We start from the raw sequence: 15,794 nt of genomic DNA, 5'->3' as shown, positions 1-15,794 counted from the left end.
AGGGAAGGGTCCCCGATTCATCTGGAACTCTGCTTAGGTCTTAAGGAGGGGGAGGGGGTGCTGGTTCTCAGGAAACCCAGCAGAATAGGGCTCAGCTGAGACTCCTGTCTCAGCTCATGCATTTGTTGGAAGTGAACATTTCCAGAACCTCCAATAGTTGAAAACCGACCGCCGTGCCCCGTGCCGAAATAGGTAGCTTGAAGACAGAGTCTGGGTATAAGAAGGAAGATAGTTTATTACTTTGCCAGGCAAAGGAGACTGCAGCCGGCTAGTGCTTCCAAGACTGCAAGCCCACCCAGGGTAAAAAGGCTGAGGGGTCTTAGAGAAAAACGCAGGATCGGGGCAGATTCGATAGGAATCTGGTCCAAGCTGTGTTCACCCTGTCTTCAAGCTGGCTCTGGCCATCGGAGTGTTGTTACTACGTATCAGCATCGATACGGAGCTCCTGGAATGAAGGATTTTACAGAAACACAAGCGAAGGGGGGAGAGGGAGAGGCTTCAAGAACGAAGAGGGAAACTTGTTTTAAAGTCACGCCTTGCTGAAGCATGAGTGTGTCCATCTTAATTTCTGACCATCTTTACGTTTCTATAGGGGTTTCACGATTTTGATTGAGAGGCTCGGGTGGGACCAGGAAGCTGCGTTTTTCACTAGTGGCTTAGAAGATGGGGAAATGCTGGCCCCCGGGGGCTGCTGCAGGTTGCAACTGCCAGTGGACTCCCCAGGGGGGAGCCTGGGGTCTGACCTGAGCCGGGGTGGGGGGACCTGGAAGTTCCAACAAACACCCTCCTTGGGTTCTGTTAATTTGCTAGAGCGGCGCACAGAACTGGGAGGAACATTTTACTCCCTGTTACCTGTTTATTATAAAAGGATCTAGGGGCGCCTGGGTGGCTCGGTTGTTAAGCGTCTGCCTTCGGCTCCGGTCATGATCCCAGGGTCCTGGGATCAAGCCCCACATCGGGCTCCCTGCTCCGCGGGAGGCCTGCTTCTCCCTCTCCCACTCACCCTGCTTGTGTTCCCTCTCTCGCTGTGTCTCTCTCTGTCAAATAAATAAAATCTTAAAAAAAAAAATTAAAAATAAAAAAATAAAAGGATCTAACTCAGGAGCAGCTGGATGGAAGAGATGCACAGGGCAAGGTCTGAGCAGAGGGTACAGAGAGCTTCCTTGCCTCTCCAAACACACCCGTCTCCCCAGATCTCCAGTGTATTCACCAATCTGGAAGGTCTCCCGAAGCCTGTTTTTAGGGAGACATCATTATGTAGGGTGATTGATTAAACCAGTGGCAATTGGTAATAGAATTCAGTGTCCATCCCCTCTCCTCTCCCGGGAGTTCTGGAGGGAGGTGGAAAGTTCCAAATCTTTAACCACAGGGTTGGTTCTTTGGGCAACCTGGAGGCTTGTCTCATTAGCATAACAAAAGACACCTTGCCTGCTCTCACAACTTAGAAATTCCAAAAGGGTTTTAGGAGCTTGGGCCAGGAACAAGGACCAAGACCAACTCTATATTTCTCTCTTCCCTTTTTTCTTTTTTTAAGATTTTACTTATTTGAGACAAAGCATAAACGGGGGGAAGGGACTGAGGGAGAGGGAGAAGCAGGCTCCCCGCTGAGCAGGGAGCCAGACGCGGGACTCGATCCCAGGACCCTGAGATCATGACCTGAGCCGAAGGCAGAAGCTTCACAGACTGAGCCACGCAGGCGTCCCACCAACTATATATTTCTGATTATAAATCACAATAACACAAGCAGGTCAAGAGAAGCAGAGTGGTCCTGGGTAGCCTCAGATTATACTCCCTGGCAGGGCGGGGGTCACGTGTGTCCACCAGCTGTTAGGCATAGAGCAAAGCAGGAAGTGGGGGACCTTGGTGTCTTCAGCCACTTTGGAATCGCCCCTGCTGTCCCTCTCTGCCCCGCCCCTGCACTTTATCAGAAAACCCCCGACTGGCATCTGTGACCAAGAAGCAGGACCTGAGCTCAGGCTTCCTGCACCTTCCAGTAGTCCTCCAGGGCATGGTGGCGCCCTCGCAGACAGTGGTCCTGGGGCTGGGAAACCCTCCCAGCAGGCTCAGATTCAGGGAGCTGCTGCTGTGGGGTTTGCCCCCACGATGTCCTCCCCCCACCCCCCGACTCTGCAGGAGGACCGATAAACTGAATTTAACTTTGTGATGCCATCATCCCCAAACTGTTTTTTTTTTTAAGATTATTTATTTATTTATTTGGCAGAGAGAGACACAGCGAGAGAGGGAACACAAGCAGGGGGAGTGGGGGAGGGAGAAGCAGGCTTCCCGCAGAGCAGGGAGCCCGATGGAGGGCTCGATCCCAGGACCCTGGGACCATGACCCCAGCCAAGGCAGACACCCAACCGACTGAGCCACCTGGGTGCCCCCCCCCCCAAACTGTTTTGAAAACTTTATAGCTCTCTCTGTAAATGTATTTTATAATACAAATTATATACAGAGTTAAAGGGGAAAAATAATGCCCTCAGCATCCTTGTAAAGGCCGTATTTGAGAGATTCTGTGGTTTGGCCAAAAGCCTGAGAAAAAACAAAATCTCAAACTCCCTTGACCATTCACGGGGAAATGTGGGGAAAAAATAATACGTGGGATCTTTTTTTTTTTTAAGAGGCAAGGGTTTTGAGCCAAACCACTCCACTGAACTTCACCAGGAAAAGGAGGTCTCTTCAGATTTTCTAGAAGGCTCAGTGCCAGAGCCTGGTAGGTGTGAAAGCCACAAAGGGGCAGGTCTGGGAGGGGATGGGAGGGGGGCAGAACAAAAGTTTGGTTGCTGGATGGCCAGGCCTAATCTCCCCCGCAGGAGTGCTCAGCACCTCGCACCCTGCAGCTCCATCCAGGACACAAATTAGGGTCAGAATTCAACACCTTCAGGACTGGCTTGGCTGTTTTGTTTTGTTTTGTTTTTTTAACAGGCGTTTCTCAGGTGATTCGCTTGCATAACCTGTTGACAAGGCTCTAAACAAGTGTGTCTGGTTCAAAGCTGATACAGAAATGAGGACCAAAGTACAGATGGAGCAAAGAGCGAGCCCTTCCTTTTACTGGGTCTTTAAATCCAGAGCAAACCCCTTCCAACCAGACCCGCTTTCTCCATTCAAAATGCGGGGAGGCTCTGACAGTTAAGCCTCTGCCTTCTGCTCAGGTCATTGTCCTGTGGTCCTGGGATGGAGCCCCAAATTGCATTGGGCTCCTTGCTCAGCGGGGAGTCTGCTTCTCCCTCTCCCTCTGCTGCTCCCCCTTGCTTGTGCTCTCTGGCTCTGTGTGTGTGTCAAATAAATACAAAAAAATCTATAAAAACATTCAAATTGGGGGGAAATAATTCGTGTGTATTTCCCTTCCTAGGAGAGATGTTCAGAATCGCTGCAGAAGTAGAAAGTGGTGACATAACACCTTTTTCGTTCGTTTGCGAGGGACTTATCTGCTGGAAAAAACCCTTTACCTGTTTATCTTCTTTCATCGTGGAAAGAACCCCGAGTTAGGTGTCATTATCATGCCCCCACTCTGTTGTGGACTATGGTTTGTGTATTTTGAGATCTGTAGCGTTAAGGAGAAAAAGGCATATAACTTATTTACAAATGTCCTTTATTACCTTTATTTTCCATGCAAAATTAAGCTTGGATTTGCGTTTTGGAGCTTCCGTTTCAGTAAGTCAGTGAGCCATGCCCGTGGTGCCACAGGCCTGAGATTCCACCTGCACCCCCCGCCCCCGATTCCACATGCCCCCCCTCCCCGGGTCTCACTGGGCATCAAAGAGGAGGACCGGGAGCACGCAGTCTCTTAGCTGGGAGGCGCTGTGCTGGCTGGCTTAACCATATCCTTAGATGTGATTCTGTGGCCAGGAAGCCCTGAAACCGGGACTCAGGCTTCGCTTTCAGCCACTTCCAGCTGCCCCCCACCCCTCCACTCTCCGTTCCTCTCTGGCTCTGCTACCCACAAGGGACCGCAAGGAAGAGGGAACTTTCATCCTAATCACATCCAATTTGCCTTCCTGGGCCCAACAACGTGATCCAGCTAGGTAGCTAGAAACCCTGCAGCCAAAGACTCGCGGCACTTACCAGCCCCTCATACCATGAATTTCTGAGATGCTGAGATTCCTTAGCTGCTGCTTTACCTCAGGTGAGGCGCAGGATGTCCAGGCTACTTTGAGGTAACGGGCTTGAGAAATGGAAGCTTGAGCGAGGCAGAAAGGGGCCACAGCGACCAGAGAGCTGAATGCAAATAGGTTCATTAAGCGACCCACCTTGCGATAGCCATAGGCCCTAACTGACCAATTACATCCAAGCACAGTTCCCAAGATTACCCAAAAAGGGGACATTCCCTACGTCGCCATACTCCCTCACTCCACCCTATACCTGTGACCCCTCACCACCCGCGCACGTTGCAGTCTCTCCTTTGCTCTTTTGCCCGAGGATCCCTTGTGCTGTATTCAATAAACTTCTCTTTGATTCTGCGATGGGTGAAGTATCTCACTACCTGGCCAGTAGCCCCCACCCAATTGGGACGCCCCACATTTGGTGACCCCCCCATCTGATCGCCGCACCCCGCACAGAGGGCGGGACATGGGGGCTGGGCCAGGGAGGAGATCCGTGCCCCTAGGTCGGGGTGGTTGAAGTTACTGTATTTTGCCACACGTCCTTGGTGTGATTTGGGCAACCACAGTTACTGTTCCCACTGCCTGGGGACTGTGTTCCCCTGGGGCCAGACCTCCCTGTTTCCTCGCAGCGCCCTGGAGGGCCACGTGCCCGAGCCCCAGGCTAGCAGGAAGCTGCCCTGCGCCCCAGGAACACCACTGGCATCAGACCACCTGGCTTCCCAGAACTTCCCACGACTATTTTCTGTATTTTGGAGGCAGTCTTTGAAATGCCAGTCCACTGTCCTCCCAGTGGTGGCCTCACTGAAACAAATTCCTTCCTTGTTTCACCACCTCTGGATTTGGTCGGCGGCAAGTGGCCGGACCTGGTCTGTTTGGATGCTCCCCTGTCCCAGCCCGGTGCTGTTTTGTTGCACCCCAACCTGCTACAGGGGAGAGGGGGAGGGAGGGACCGGGGGGGGGTGGGGAGACACACAGCCTGCTCCCCCTCCAGTGTTAGTGTTTTTCTCTCTTCCCCCTAAACTCATCCTTTATCTGCACGGGGAATGGCTTCCAGGTTCCTGTTGGGAGCAGAGCCCCACCTTTCCCTTTGCTTAAAGCAAACCCAGCTAGAGCTGCTGCAGAGCTGGTGTGGGGGCGGGGGCTCGAGAGCTGCTGATCGGAAGCAGGTGGCTGGGGGTTCCAGAAAGGCTTTATCGGTAGCTTTCTGTCTTTTCCAGCCATTCCAGATGAGGAAGGACTCTGCACTTTCACCCTGAGCTGGGTTAGGCTTGCCACTGGCCTTGTTTGCCAACACGCAGGCTGGTCCTATTTGTGAAATGGGGGTGCAGACGAAGTCCTGGCAACTCCTTTGGGCACAGTGTTCAAAGGACAAACAGGCTGCCTGAGGATCAGCAGGAAAGCTCGGGGCCCTCAGGAGGTCAGGGGGCGGGAGGTCACGGTCATGGCTCATGGCAGACACACAGGGGCCCTACAAGCTCAGTCATAACAGCTGTGAGGACCGGGAGAGCAAATACACACTTTTATTAATCACCCAAGGAGCCTCTTCATTTGTGTCCGCTCGTGCATTCAGCAAAGAAGCCTTGCGCACCTGCCCTGTGCCCGCACCACGCCGGACGGCCAGGCGGCTCCACTGGGAGGCAACAGGCTGGGTGGTTGTGGGTGTGAGCCCCGCTGTCACACTGCCCCGGGTTGCAGCGCCACGTGCAGGAGGTTGTTAGGGGGTTGTAGAGAGCAAGAGGGAGTCACTCGTGTCAAGCAAAGGCACAAGGAGTAAAGGGAAGGGTACTGTAGCTACATCGCCGAGCCCAGCACTAGCTGTGGACGCCCCAGAACCGACGACGAGCAGAAGCAGAGGGGGTCTGCGGGGGCCCAAGCCTGCTTCAGTCCCTCCGAAAAGGGAGGACCCTTGCAGTAAACCGTCAGACTCTTCCGACAGGAGCCCTCTGTCCGACCACTTCAAAAAGCTAACTGCTGCCGAAGGCTCTGCATGATGATGTCCGAGCAGAACGGAGATCCTTCCCGGCTCGAACACAACAGGCAATCCGTGCCCAGAGCCGACCCGGACCAGACGGAGGCCTTATCGCAACTTTGTGCCCACAGACTGACTTCGAGTTTGGTTCGTTAACGTCCGATAACCGCTCTGTTACCTGGTTTGTTCTGCTTGGTGTGCTGTCTACGAAGCCAAGTCAGTCACGTGGTGAAATGTCATTGAGTTTGGAATCCTGAACCCACTTTATAATTATGTTAACCTTGCTTTATGGCCGAATACAGCTGATGTTGTGGAAAGCCCCAGCTCGGGTGTGGCCTTCAGAACACGCTCATGACAGGGGAGCCGTGGGCTCAACCCCCAGTAGCAGGAAGCGGGACTGGGCAGAAGACACCCAGCCATGGCCTCAGGCCACCCCCCCCCCCCCCCCCCCCCGGGGAACGCTGAAGCCAGCATGGCCTGACAGGGTTGACCTGACTTGCTCCGGGATGGCCAGGGGACTGGGGACCATCCTCTGCTAACACCGAACTTCGGAGGGGGAAGGGATCTGGGTCTTCCTTTGCTCTTGCTCTCAGCCGCAGAAGTAATCTGAGCACTGTACAGGGAGTCAGGAAAGCAATCGGCTGTGTGGCTTTGAACCAGTCCCTTTACTTCTCTGGACCCGGGTACGGTTGAAGCGGATGGTGCCTTATTAGGATCCCGTGGCCCTGGTGCCCTGAGTCGGAGGGATCTTCTTGCAGCTTCCCACTGACAAAAATCCCGTCTCTTTGTACTTTGATCTTGCTTATCTTTTCTTTCTTCAAGGGGGCCATTTCCTATTCTTCCTCCCTCTTGACCTCTTAAGGAGCTCTCAAGGCTACTCTGACCATCGGCAGGCCTGCCGCCTCCTCTCCTCGGGCCCCTGAGAAGGAAACAGAAACAATAGGAATCACTTCCCCAGCAGCCTCGATCCCATGTCCAGAAGAGGGAAGAGGTTGTTTTCTGGCTGCCAATGTTTTCCCCAGTCCCACCCCACCCACCCCACCCTCTGGCCTGCCCTCCCTCGTGACCAGGGGTCCCCCGGCAGGCCAGCAGAGGCCAAGCCCTGACCTTTGCCCCAGCCCTTCTGTCAGCGGCCTCCCAGCCCTGTACTTGGAACTCTGCTTCTCTCAGCAGGAAGGCTCAGCTCCAGGCCTCCTCCTCCTCCATGCAACCTTCCCTGATCTCAGCTGCTGGAATGAATCGGTTCTTCTGGACACGGCAGCCTCCCGCCTGTCCTGAGTCTTAGCCTCCGTTTTAATCTGCTCTGTAGCTGCTCTATATTAGAATTAGTTGTTAACACGTGCGATTCCCCATGCTGCCCCCAGCCTGATGTTTGCATATAGTAGGTGCTGGGGAGGGGGGACACAAAAAGGAGGAAAAGAAAGGAAACGGCACAAAAATTTATAGGAAGCTCTGTGGTGCCTTTAGAGCGAAACTGGTTCCTGTTTATTGCTTTGTGTCCAACAAAAATCACAAAACAAAAATCTTCGGAGCGTGCATGAGCCCAGACAATTCTACCAGACAGCCCTGCTCAGGAACAAGGAAGAAAGCTATTAACAAGGTCTTACTTGGTGACAGCACGAGAAAGCTCACTGGGAACGAACCTGCTGCGGCGCTCAGCTGCCCCTTGTCCTGAGTGTATAGAAAGTGTGTGTGGGCACAGGGAGGGTGGGACGCTGACCAGGCGGGTCAGGGGACTGGCCATGGGGCTACCCTAGGTCTGATCTCGAAGTGAATGAAGTTTGGCCCATGTGCTGCCTGGCCTGATGAGGAGCAGCCGGGGGGCCAGAGGGAGCTGGGGGCATGGAGCTGGGGACAGGCCATCCTGCAGGCCTTGGGGGCCATGGGGATGACGTGGCCCTCCTTCAGAGTGAGGCGAGGACTACTGCAGCCTTTGAGCAGACAAGGGCAGGACCTGACTTCTGTGTTAACGGTGCCCTGCGGGGAGGGACTGTCCTCAGCCCATTCCACAGACAAGGAGGCTGAGGCAGAGAAGGTGAGGAGCCCAACCCCCACTCACACCACTGGAGGATGTGACTCTCCATTCTAGTGCCCCCTCCAAGCCATCCCACTCTGCAGGTACGTGTCCGTCTACTGGCTGCTTGCTTGTGTGAGGTGTCACTCCCACCCCTGGACCGTAGGCTCCACGATGGCAGGGACCGTGCAGTTCCCTGCCGTATCCTTAGTGCCTTGTACAACGCCTATGACCTAGCAGGAGTTCAGTGGACCTTTGCGGATGAACGGACAAAGACAGACATCCCAGAGGGCACAAGCCGGGGTGCTGGGTGCTGATCTCCGGAAGGCTCAGCACGCGAGGTTTCCTGGGGAATTCCTGGGACTCCAGGCCGGCCTGAGGTCACATACATGGGTTTCTGCTCGGGACCTCTCCCTACCCCACCGTGGCACGCATCTTGGAGAGTCAGGGAAGGGTGCTTGGCTGTGTGGTGTCCTTCATTTATCAATTTCCTGGTTCTTTTACAGGCTCAGTCACTCACAGCTGTCCAACAGGTGTTCCCTGAGCATCACTCTGTGCCTGACACTGGGCTGGGATGGCATGCTAGTGACCGACAGTGCGGTGCCTGTCCCCATGGACTTGGGCAGTGAGGGGTGACGGAAGGGGACATTTTGGATGGGTTCTTCGTACAGGGTGAGGGAGTGGCGTTGGGGTCCGTTCCACAGTGAAAAGTCTCCCCGAGCTGCAGTGGGGACAGGGTGGGCCTGGGGTGGGCAAGGCTGAAGTGAGGAGGGGAGGCAGATCCTATGGCCTGGGCCATGAGAGGGATCCCTCCTGAGAAAGCAGAAGGGACTGGACTTGCCTAGGTGGGCGTAGGGGTGAGGGAAAGCGAGGAATCAAAGAATTCTCTCGGATTCTGGCCTGAGCAACTGGGAAGGCACGGGGTGGGGTGAGGGGGAGCGAGAAGCATGAGAACGCCAAAAGTCTTTGGAGTTCAAGGCCAAGACTGCTGTTTATTTGTTTAATTGTTACAATGCCTCTTTGCTGAGCCAGAAAATACAATGTGCAAGGCCAGGCCCTAGGGTTTTCTGCTGTAGCCTGGGCATTTCCTGCAAAGTTGTTGTCATTTCTACCCTGGAACCTGGGGAGTCACGTGACCGCCCCAGTCCCTGACCTTGGCCTCCTGGGGCCAGCAGGGACTCATGTGCACACTCTCCCTGCTGGTGTCTCCTGGCACTGGGGTCTGCTGAAGGGCACGTCCCACAGGGGAAAGGGGGGTGCCTCACGTGCATGCATGTGAGGCAGAGCTGTGCAGAGAAAAGTTACGTGCATGCCTCAGTAAAATGCATGCCCTGCTAGGTGTTTATTTATTTTTATTATTATTATTTAAGATTTTTATTTATTTATTTCAGAGGGAGAGAGAGAGAGAGAGAGAATGAGCAGGGGGAGGGGCAGAGGGAGAAGAAGACTCCCTGCTAAGCAGGGAGCCCAACTCGAGGCTCCATCCTGCGACCCCAGGATCATGACCTGAGCCAAAGGCAGATGCTTAACCAACTGAGCCACCCAGGCACCCTTAGAATTTTCTCATTAATAGTCCTAATGATGCAGGGTTGTTGAGCACAAGGGTCAAGAAAGAATTCTTGAGATGTTTTATGGTGCAAAAAGGTGCTTTTATTATAGCACAGGGACAGAACCCTTGGGCAGAAAGAGATGCACTGTGATTGTGAGGTTGACTGATTACATACCTTTGAGTTGGGGGAGTAGAGAGAACAGAAATCTCTAAAGGGATTTCTGTATGTTAAAGAAGATTACAGGATCCTGGAGGTCTGGCTATTGTCAAGCTAAGGTTGCTTTTAGTTTCTAGCAAAGGATTAACATTAAGGCAGCTCTGAGTTCCTTGAGGAATGTTAACACTGCATGTCTCAGGTATTTATTTATCCACGGGCTGCAAGTTGTAAGGAAATTTAATTTTATCTACATTTCTCTTGCCTTAGTTCTCCTTATCACTAATAATTGGCTAGAAAAGTCCCAGTCTCTAGACTTAGGGGCTCCCAGTAGGACACCTGAAATCCACAAGGCTTTCCCCACAGAATATTAAAATCCTGAGGTACATACATCACTATAAATATGAATGGGGAAGGGGGTCCTTTTCTTATTGTTCTTAAACATTAAAACAAATTGCAAGAACTTTGAACTGGAAGGAAATACCTAGAAGCAGTGTATTTGGATTAGGAGAAAAGCAGGATGTGAGAGAAAGTGTTTATCGTCGTGATGGCTTTTAATTAGGGGAACTAACTGGACAGAAGATGGGCTTTCAGGCCTTAAAAAGTCATTATTCATCCATAAAAGGAAGGTAACAAGATCTAGATGGGGCATAGGTAAAAACTCTCTCTTCCTCTAACTGGGTATCTAACATAGATCACTCCAAATCTGATGGGGCATTTCCTTCTTTTTTTTTTTTTTTTAATGAAATCTCTTTTTATTTGAGAGAGAGAGAAAGAGCACAAGCAGGGGGAGTGGCAGGTAGAGGGAGAGGGAGAAGCAGGCTCCCCTCAGAGCAGGGGGAGCCCGATGTGGGGCTGGATCCCAGGACCCCGGGATCATGACCTGAGCTGAAGGCAGTTGCTTAACCTACTGAGCCACCCAGGTGCCCAGGGGCATTTCCTTCTTACACTGCTCTCAATAGCTCTCCTGGTACCACGGGGAGCTCCCCATTCAGAAATATGCTTTTGGGGGCCTTTCTCAACAAGGAAGGAATCTTTCTCTTGACTCCAGGCAAAAGTTATTTCTCCTTTCTTTGAATCTCCATATCACTAGACTACTCCAACTTCCCACAGGGTCTTATTCACTTTTCGCCTTATATTTATTTCCTTGTAGATTTATTTATACTATAATACAAACCAAACAACTCCATAGGCCCAAGTCACTTACGCTGGGCCACATCACCAAACGGAGTCTTTGTACCTAACCTAATTTCAGTTTTAACCTATTCCAGAAATGTAGTCTTAGTCAGTCATGAATTTTCTGGTCAGCACCCATCTGTAATCAGTCATGCGGATTCTCTCCATCCCCACCCCTACCCCGGGAAGATAAGGTAATCCGCCTAATAAACCCCCTGCTCTTCCCCTAAGGGAAGGTGACTTTGCCTGAAACCATCCTTTCTTTTGCTAATTGTCCAGTCCCGCTTCTGCCTATAAAGTCCTTCCGTTTTGTACAGCTGCTAGATTGAGATGCTGCCCCATTCATGAATCGCCTAATTAAGCCAATTAGATCTTCAAATTTACTAGGTTAAAGTTTGGTTGTTAACCATATGTATATTCTACAAACCGGATTGTAAGTTTCTGTGTGCGGGGGTTGGGGGTGGGGGGGGGGGAAGTGCCTGCAGGTTTGTTTTGTCAACCTAGGAGCCTTGCAGGTAATAAATGCTCAATCATAATTCTATACGTGTCAGGATTATGGTTTGTGGGGAGCAGACAACACTAGAAGAGCTAAGTGCAGGGAAGATCGTGAGGCGTAGGACGGGGCTGGGTGTTACTAAATCTGCTTGTTCCCCATTCTGGTTATGGAAGGAGAGACAGAGAAAGGAAAACGTTTTTCACACTGTCAAAGGCCCCCGTGCTTTATTCAAAACAAGAGGGTTTAGGGACGCCTGGGTGGCTCAGTCAGTTAAGCATCTGCCTTCAGCTCAGCTCATGATCCCATTGAGTCCTGGGATCAAGTCCGAGTGGGGCTCCTTGCTCAGCGGCGACCCTGCTTCTCCCTCTGCCTGCCGCCTCCCCCGCTTATGCTCTCGAGATCTCTCTCTCAAATGAATAAATAAATAAATAACAAAACAAAGCGAGAGAGTATATTTGGTTTTCCATTTGTCGTGAAAAACTGTAAATGGTAGCAATTGTGGAGTTGGCTGTAAAGAATGTTTTCCACCCAAGAGCATTCCTTCCCCAAAGCTTCTTTGTTAGAAGTCTTCATCTAAAATCAGCCAGGATTCCTTCTGTTTATGTCATCGTCCAGATGAATTTGCTTCCTGTTGTGTTTCGCAGGAAGATCAAGGATGGACCGAGAAGGTCTCGGGTTGACGCTGCCCTCAGGGTTCCTGCTCTGTGCGTGTAAAGGTTTGAGTCCCGTGTTCCTCCACGGGGTCCAAGGAAACAGCTCTGGCTGCATTTCTACAGACGAGCTGTGCTGTGTGCGAGTTCTCTGTTACGTTGATGGGATTTCTATAGCAGGATGTAGTGACCCCATTTTTTTTTTTTTATAAATTAGTTGATGCTATCAGTGTTGTGCTTCATTGTCTACTTTGACAGGAACGTGAAATAAGGAAAGTTCTAGAGAAAGATCCCCCCACATTTCCTCATTGTCTCTGAGCAAACTGCCCCCAGGTTCCTCTGACTTGACCAGCCTCAACCTTGGCCCATAAAGTCTCGAACACGCACCAGCATAGTTTGCAACAGCTCAGAGCTACATCTCTAGGATGAACCTCGCTCCCCTTAAAGTGCTTGCCTGAGGAAACTCAAGGCTGCCAAAAGAACTTGCTGTTTGTTCCAGCCAACACCTAAAGACAGGGCCCCTGGCACGCTGCTACATTTGTGGGCCCACGGGAACCTAACTTGATAAGCTCCAGGTAGTGAACTCAGTGGGTTTCCTAGGGAGCAAGCCCCGTTCCCACTTTGTTGTGATTTTTCACTTCCCTGACCAGCACTCTAGCATCCTCCCCTTAAAATGCCCACTCACCTCTGTGCAAACTGAAGTTGAGGTCAGTCATGCCAGACTCCTTTCCTTGTTACAATAGTTGTTACTGATTAAAATCTGGCCTTAGCAGTGTCCTTCAGTGTCTGATTTTGTCTAACATCTTTAACAACGTAAGTTCAGCTAAGACCATCCAAACAATCCCTTGGTTGCTTGAGTTAAGAATGGAGGGGGGTCAAAGGGTAGAAACCTCCAGTTGGAAGGTAAGTATGTTGTGGGGATGTCGTGGACAGCATGGCCACCATAGTTAACAATGCTGATTGTGTATTTGGAAGTTGCTAAGAGAGTGTATCTTAAAGGTGTTCGTCACAAGAAAGAAAAAAATTCTGTGTGAGGTGATTTTTTTTTTTTATCTGAGGTGATCGATGTTAACTTATTGTGATCTTTTCACAATACATTATGTTGTCTACCTTAAATGAGTACAGTGTTGTATGTCAGCTATATTTTAATAGAACTGGGGACAAATGGGAGGGAACGTACACACTGCTGGTGGGAAATGTAAAACGGGGCAGCCATTGTGGGAAACACCTTGGCGGCTCCTCAGAACCGTTAAATGTAGAGGGACCATAGGAGCCACCAAATTCCACTCCAGCACATACGCAAGAGAATCGAAAACATATGTTTTCACACAACTTATACACAAATGTTTACGGCAAATGACTTATAGCAGCATGATTTATAATGCCCCAAAGTGGAAACTGATGAACGGACAGACAAAATGTGGTCTATCCTTACAATGGAATATTATTGCTCCACAGGAAGGAATGAAGTACCAACACACACGACAATGGACATGGACCCTGAAAACCTGCTAAACAAAGAAAACCAAACATAGAAGCCACATGTTGTATGATTCCATTAATATGGATATCAAGGGCGCCTGGGTGGCTCAGTTGGTTAAGCGACTGCCTTCGGCTCAGGTCATGATCCTGGAGTCCCTGGATCGAGTCCCGCATCGGGCTCCCTGCTCCGCGGGAAGCCTGCTTCTCCCTCTCCCACTCCCCCTGCTTATGTTCCCTCTCTCGCTGTGTCTTTCTCTGTCAAATAAATAAATAAAATCTTTAAAAAAAAAAAATATGGATATCAAAAAAAAAAAAAAACCCCAAAAACAAAAAAACCCAGAATGTCCAGAATAGCCAAATCCATGAAGACAGAAAGCAGACTAGGGGTTGCCAGGGACTGGGGCGGGGGAGACGGGTGCGGGGAGGAGTATGTGGCTTCTTTTTGTGGTGATGGAAATGTTCTGGAATGAGCTAGAGGTAATGATTGCACAATACAGTGAAGGCACTAAAACCCACTGGATTGCACACTTCGAGATGGCAAACTTTATGTTATGTGAATTGCATCTTAATTAAAAAAAGAACACGACTGTGCTTGCAACCCAAGTGTTGCAGAGTAGATCACACTGTGCCACTATTTTCTGGTCATATTTACCAAAGATGTTCAAGATTTTTGCAGTCTTGCAATAATAAATACACAGAATGAAAGGCAGCCTGGGAAAGAGAGGTTATTTTGAGGCTAGCCATGGGTGACGAGGCACTTGGCTTAATCTTTTCCTGGGGCAGTGAGTGAAGAGAGGGAGGTTGGAAGGCAATGGCTTTCTAGGGGCTGGGACTGCTTTTGGAAAGGAAGCCCAAGCAAGGAGATTCTCTTCCCTTCCCAGATGGCTGTATCCTGTTGGAGGCTTCATCCTTCACTCTGACCAGGGAACATGCTGCTCAGATGAAAAGCAAATCTTCCTACAGCAGCCAAAGAAAACAAACACAGAGAAAAAGCAACCAAAAGCAGAGGGGAAGTAGGATTCTGCATCCTGGCTGATAACAATCCACAAAATCCAAGCCCCAAAGACACGCGGCCGTGGCCTGGCCACTGGGGGACCTGGGGGTATTGGGGGGACACTCAAGACCAGATTGGCCAGATTTGAGGAGGGCCCTGGTCCTCAGTGTCATCGGCCCGACACCACAGCTTTGCTCTTGACATCAAAGGGACATCAGTGTCCTTCCTGTATACAGGTAAAGGCCAATGAACTCCTTGGGTCATCTCTCTGTGTATAAAATATACACTGAGATTTCACTGGGTCCAAGATACACAGGGGGACACACAAGTCGCAGCTAGGTGGAAGGCCACCCTACTAGGAGTGATGTGGGAAACAAAGGAAGAAGGAAATGTAGATACAATTAAGTCTCCATATAACCTGCAGTCCATTGACAAATACTGGAGGCCGGCAGAGTATGATGTTCCTCCAGGAAGCTCCTGTCTTAATGCTGATGCCTTGCCAGAGGGAAAAGCAACCTTATTTTGACAATAGCAAGGCCTCCCGTATCAGTGAGTCTTCTTTAGCAGACGGAACTCCTTTTGGAACGTCCCTTATCTTTACTTCCCTCCACCCCAAAGTGTATAGTCAGTTGCCCCCCACAATCCTGGGGCTGCAGGGGGCAGCAGGCAGCAGTGGCTCTTTCTGCCCACAGGTCCTGTCCCTCTGCCTTCATAAAACCACCATCTTGCACCGAAGACGTCTCAAGAATTCTTTCTTGGCCGTGGGCTCTGGACCCCCCCACCAAACCTCAGCTATGTTCCAAAACTGCATCAGGAGGACGTTTGCTGTGACAGACACATCTCAACTTCTTTCCTGTGGCCCCACCAGTCCTTGCTCCCTTTTTCTAGCCCCATGTTCTTGGCACCCTATCCTCACGCGGGGCTTTTGTCTCTCATCCTCTTCCTCTCCATGAAGGAAAGTGAGAGGAAACCAGCACAGTGGGGACCTGCCTCTTTTGCTGGGCGGGTGCTCTTAGGGGAAGGAGACAAGGGACTGAGTGTCTTGGCTAACGCAGGAATAGACACCTTGTCCTACTCTTGACCCAGGATCGCTGTGAGGACCAAATACCATTCTGTCTCTGACAAAGGTTTATTGCTGCAAAGCATTATTCCAATGACAGGGGTAATACAGAGTGTGCGTTTGCTTCTCCCCTTCTATTTCAAAATA

The sequence above is a fragment of the Neomonachus schauinslandi genome, chromosome 6 (assembly GCF_002201575.2).
Source record: "Neomonachus schauinslandi chromosome 6, ASM220157v2, whole genome shotgun sequence".
In the NCBI taxonomy this organism is placed as follows: Eukaryota; Metazoa; Chordata; class Mammalia; order Carnivora; family Phocidae; genus Neomonachus; species Neomonachus schauinslandi.
This window is presented reverse-complemented; position numbering follows the sequence as displayed.